At 45.1% G+C, this 6,081-nt stretch overlaps 1 long non-coding RNA gene across 1 annotated transcript; it reads left to right on the forward strand.

Moving 5' to 3' along the window:
* Window positions 1–2,932: 2,932 nt before the first annotated feature.
* LOC115278411 lies at window positions 2,933–3,997 on the forward strand. The gene is made up of 3 exons (XR_003902872.1): window positions 2,933–3,205; window positions 3,385–3,516; window positions 3,959–3,997. It is a non-coding gene; the product is annotated as an uncharacterized LOC115278411 (long non-coding RNA).
* The last annotated feature ends 2,084 nt before the right edge of the window (window positions 3,998–6,081 follow it).

A 6,081-nucleotide genomic window follows, 5' to 3' on the forward strand; every position in this document is an offset into this window, starting at 1 on the left:
CCCCGTCCACCTACGCAACTGCCTCGCACACTTTACGGCATTTACCTTTCAAATTGTCAAACCTTGAGAAAATGTGCAAGCGTGGTAAATACCCATGTGCCTGCCATCAGTGACTAATATTTTGTTATATTTACTTATTTGACCCAGGATCCACTCCTCATACCATACACGAATGTAAACTCCGAAGTAACGTAACTAACAAAACTACAAGTATAGAAAAATATATGGGTGCATTCCAACATATAGCTTGTGTGTGGGAAAAAGATCTTCCAACTATGACTTAAAATCCTGATACGATAAAAGATCAATACATTGAGTACATAAAATCTTCTGTAACTTTTACACGTGGGAGACACCATCATAAGCAAAGTCAACACAGTTACCTGACAAACGAAGAGAAAATATTTACATCATATATTATAGATAAAAGGCTAACATCATTAATATATGAAGAACTCTTTATTTTTTTAATAGTTTATCGTCAGATTGGTTTCCATACAACACCCAGTGCTCTTCCTCCATCACCACCACCTCTTCCCCCCCTCCCCCTTCCCCTTCAACCCTCAGTTCGTTTTCAGCATTCAATAGTCTCTCAGGTTTTGCGTCCCTCTCTCTCCCCAACTCTCTTTCCCTCTTCCCCTCCCCCTGGTTCTCCATTAGGTTTCTCCTGTTCTCCTGTTAGACCTATGAGTGCAAACATATGGTATCTGTCCTTCTCTGCCTGACTTATTTCGCTTAGCATGACACCCTCGAGGTCCACCCACTTTCCTACAAATGGCCAGATTTCATTCTTTCTCATTGCCATGTAGTACTCCATAGAAACATGGACAAAAACATGAACAGTTGATGAAAAAAGATATAAAAATGACCCTTAAACCTATGAAAAATGCTCACGTAATTGGCCATAAAAGAAATCCAAATGATAGCTATATTGAGGATAAAATTTCATAGAAATATACACTACAAGTCTTGAATGTGTGTAAAAACTAAGGTCTATGATTTAGTTAAAAGTAGGGGGTTCATGTCAAGTTCCTGGCTTTGATGGTTGCACTTTGGTTATATAGGATGTTATCTTTGGGAGAAGATGAATAAACTGTACTTCTTTTTTTAAAAACTTAAAAAAATAAACTACTTCTCACCCATCAGATTAGAAAAATATTAGGAAGCTTGACAGCATACTCTCTCCCTTGATGACTCTGGGGAAATAGATGTGGGTACATCGCTGGTAGATGTGCTCAATGGAGGGGAATAGGTAATGTCTCAAAAAAACTTCACATGACCCAGTAATTCCACTGCTAGATATTTATGCGTAAGGTTGTTCACTACAGCATTGTTTGTCATTTTTAAATATTGGAAACCACTGAGGCTCCTGGGTGACTCAGTCCATTAAGCATCCAACTCTTGATTTTGGCTCTGGTCATGATGTCAAGTCTCATTAGACTGAGCACCATCTTGGGCTCTACACTGACTGTAGGGAGCCTGCTTGGGATTCTCTCTCTCCCTCTCTCTGCCCCTACCTATATCACCCCCCCCACACACGCATGCCCCTTCTCTCTCAAAATAAATAATAAATTTAAACAATACTGGAAACACCCTAACGCCCATACATATGAACTCTTTAACAACTGGGTCAGCTCCAAGATGGAGTACTATGCAGCTATAAAAAAAGAATAAGGAAGTTTTCTATAGATTTCTAAGACATAATGTTCATTGAAAAAAGCAAAGTGTGGAAAAGTATATATAATATGTGGTCTTTTGTGTGAGAAAGAAGGGAAAATAAAATTTACTTGAATCTTCTAATTTTTGCAAAGGAAACACAGGAGGGATAAACCGAAAATAAATGAAATTAGTTTCCCAAGGAAGTGGGTGAGGAAGGGGTGGAAAAGTTAGGAGAGAGAATGACACTTCCATGAAGATAACTTTTTGTAGTTTTATTTTTTTTTTAATTCCAATATTAACAAAAATACAGTGTTCTCTTTTTGCATAGTTTTGACTTTGGGAAACGTGTTGATATTTTGTGTACTTAAAAAAAATCCAAGTCTGGGGTGCCTGCATGGCTCAGTTGGTTGAACACCGACTTTAGCTCAGGTCATGATCACACAGTTCGTGAGTTCGAGCCCCGCATCGGGCTCTGTGCTCACAGCTCAGAGCCTGGAGCCTGCTTCAGATTCTGTCTCTCTCTCTCTCTCTCTCTCTCTCTCTCAAAAATAAATATATTTTTTTTAAATCCAGGTCAACAGTATGGGGAAAATCCACAAAAATGAATACAAGCAGAAACAAACAAACCTAACTCATTGCAAGTAAATCACACAACCGCACTGAATGAATCTTAAACTCTGTGTCTTAAATTTGGTTTTCCAGAGTGGTATTCTGAAACCCTCCTCTGGGTATTATAGGATTGAGCAAATGAATAAATATAATGCTAATTTGGGATCCAGGCTAGTCACTACAAGAGAAGAGAAACACAAACGTGGTAAGTTAGAAAGAGGCCTTAGAAGATCATTGGGTTGAACTGAAGCCATCAGCATGAACTCCTGTCTTTTCATTATACCTAGAAATCTACATACATATGTCCTTGCTCCGCCCATTTAAGAAGTTCCAGGGGCAATGCCACCCCAGGGACACAGGGGGCCACCTCATACCCAGAGGGACTAAAGGGAAGTCAGGGCTCCATGAAGAAAAGGCTGACTCAGGGACTGGACCACGGAAAGTACAAGATGAGCCTAGAACATCTTGGGCCTGAAACCAAGAAGGACGGAACTGCGCCCACGGGGCAGGGAGGCTTCCACTGGGGAAAGCCGGGACATTAGGAGCATCCTGATAATGACAGTCACGTGTTTAAAAGCAGTGAATTGAAAAAAGCTACAAGGCCAGACTAAGAACACTGACACCTTGATCTTGGACTTCCCAGCCTTCGGGACCGTGAGAAACGAAACGCGTGTGGTCCAAGTCCCCCAGCCTGCGGTCTCTCAATAGAGACGCCCAGTTGACCAACGCTCGGGGTCACGTGGTAATTTTATATTTAGCGTTTGGAGGAACTGCCTAACCGTTTCCCAAAGCAGCTGCGTCATTTTACACCCTCACCCTTGTGCGGGTTCCCTTGTCCCCACATCCTCACCTGCGCTTGTTATGATCTCTTTGTAAGTCACGGCCCCTCAGGACTGTGAAGAAGGATCTCAGAGCGTGATTCGCGTTCCTCTAACTGGTATGGGGCGCGTCTCCCAAGCCTATTGGCCCTTCGTATGTCTAGTCGGAGAGATGTCGATCAGATCCTTAGTTCTTAAAGGATTATTTGCCCTTTCTTGTTGAGCCGTAGGAGTGTTTTCCACAGGCCCCGTACAAGTCCCTCACCAGGGAAACGATCTGCAAAACTTTCCTCCCCAGGGGAGTTTGGAGCAGAGGAAAATGTGATCAGGTCTCGTGGTGTGACAGAGTCCCTTCGACAGCCCAGGGTGATGAGGGTGGAAACAGGGAGCTGCTGCCCAGGGCGCCGGCCGAGGAGGGAAGAGCCACCACGTAGGCATGGTTTTTATTATTCTCAGGGAAGGATTTGCCGAGGAAGGCCGGAGTGGGCTGAGAAGGAACCCGGGGAGACTCCAGTTTGCCCCTGGCCTAAGCACCTGCAGGATGCAGGGGCCGCAGGGAGGGAGGGAGTCAGGGGGAGGGTACTTGTGAGAATCCGCCCATCAGCTTGTGTCTGTCCGATGTTTTCCGAGCTTTCGGAAGCGCGTGGTCTGCCTGGATGCCATGTCCGCCCCAGCCTCCACCCACACACACCTACATCATGCCGCGAGCGGGTGTGGGGCAGAGATGCCTCTCACACACACACACACACACACACACACACACACACAATGGTAAGTACGTGAGGTGACAGGTGTGTAAACTAACGTGAGGTGGTGATCATTTCACAATGGGTATACATATCAAAACATTGTTTTGTACATCTTAAATACAGACCATTTTTATTTGTCAAGTGTACGTCAATAAAGCTGGCAAGAAAGAAAGAAAGAAAGAAAGAAAGAAAGAAAGAAAGAAAGAAAGAAAGAAAGAAAGAAAGAAAGGAAGGAAAGAAGAAAGAAAGAAAGAAAGAAAGAAAGAAAGAAAGAAAGAAAGAAAGAAAGAAAGAAAGAAAGAAAAGAAAGAAAGAAAGAAATGAAGGAAGGAAGAGAAAGAGAAAGAAAAGAAGGAAGAAGGAAAGGAAGGAAGGAAAAAAGGAAGGAACGAAGGAAGAGAGAAGGAAAAAATGAAAGAGACAGAAAGAAAGAAAGAGTGGGAGGGAGAGAGGAAGGAAGGAAGGGAGAAGGAAAAAAGAAACAAACAAACAAAAGAAAGAGAAGGAAAGAAAGAATGAAAGAAAAGAAAGGAAAAGAAAAGAAAAGAAAAAGCAAACACCCCTTCCAAGGCCTTTCCTGGAGGGGAAATGGAAGCCAGATTCCCCCAGACGAGGGACACACAGGGGTCCTCAGCCCCCCACTGGTGGTCAAAAACAGCCTGTCCCCAAGTGTGGCCATTGAGACTTAAATTTTTTTCTTATGTGATTCTAAATGTTCTTGGGACAAATTTTTCAGAGCTGGCCCTTAGAGAAAAATCCTGGGGCGGGTTATTGTGTATAAATAGATTTGTTTATGATATCACCATGGACACCAGAGCACCTGGCCCTCGTGAAGTCATGTGCTATTATTTGGTGTACGGCGACTCCTCCGTTAATATTAAAGAAAAGTCTATAGGTCTATCTAAATGTGTGTGCCTGTGTGTCTGTGTGTGCCTGTTCATATGTCTGTAAGTATATCTGCTTGTCTCCCATGTTGCTCTATACATGTCTGTGTCTATACATCTATATTCCTATGGTATCCATACATGAGTGCCATTATCTGCATTTAAAATTTTTTTTAATGTTTTTATTTTTGAGTGACAGAGAGAGACAGAGCATGAGTGAGGGAGGAGCAGAGAGAGAGGGAGACACAGAATCCGAAGCAGGCTCCAGGTTCCCAGCTGTCAGCACAGAGCCCGATGCAGGGCTCAAACCCACGGACTGTGAGATCGTGACCTGAACCAAAGTCAGATGCCCAACCAACCGAGCCACCCAGGCACCCCACTTACCTGCACCTTTAAGTAGAGCTGGTTAGAGTGATCAGATTCTGGTTCCCTGCAGCTGTTAGTGCCATTTCTAACTTTGGATAGACTTAGGGTTAGAACCAAGGAGAGGGCAAGGATGTACCTGGCGGGGTTCCAGCCTGCGCACATGACCCTGGGTGACCACACAAGGCTGATTCTGGGGCAGTGAGTAAACCAGCTTGGCGGGATCCAATGACAAGCCCCATCTTTAGCTTTCTGCCTGCAGGCGCCGGGCACTGTGTGTGGCACCTGCAAGGTGTGCGCCCATGGGCTTGCTGGGAGCGGGACAAGGACAGATAGGCGGTTTGGAAGGGTAGGTTGAAGGCAGATGATGGGCAGTGAGCTTTGAGAACCATGGGGAGCCATGGATGGATTTAGAGCTGGGGAGTGAGGGCAGTGAGAAAGATAGGGTTTGGGGAAGATTGGCCAAGAGGTGGGAAGTGGCCACAGTCATGACTTGGGAGACACACTGCTCTGACACTTCCTGGCTGGGTGGGCTTGGAAGAAAGGAGACCAGTGCAGGACGGAGAAGGGTGCATGAAATAACAGGATGCTCCTTGATTTGCCCCAAAGGAACTTTCTAGAGCTTTGAGGCCTCACACCGTCGGCAAGCTGGACCCAAGGGGGCACTCCAGCTCCTTCCCATCCTGCGAACGGAAGGGGTCGCTCCCTCGGTGGGGACATTCATCATCACTGTCATGTGTGAATCATAACCTGTGGAAGTTTTCTGCTACAGAATCATCACAGCTACCCATCGAGTCCTCACTGCTATTATTCCTATTGTACAGGTGGGGAAACTGAGGCTGTGGCAGGTGAAGTGACTTGCCCAGGTCACTCAACCAGGACACGTCAGAGCAGGGATTTGAATTCAGCTCCAACAGCACTGTGAGTGTTGCCCATGGGGTCTACCACCAGAGGGCGCACTCCCCCCGATTCTCAACGGCTTCCCGTTTGATAGCGTTT

Source organism: Suricata suricatta, chromosome 14 (assembly GCF_006229205.1).
Source record: "Suricata suricatta isolate VVHF042 chromosome 14, meerkat_22Aug2017_6uvM2_HiC, whole genome shotgun sequence".
NCBI lineage: Eukaryota > Metazoa > Chordata > Mammalia > Carnivora > Herpestidae > Suricata > Suricata suricatta.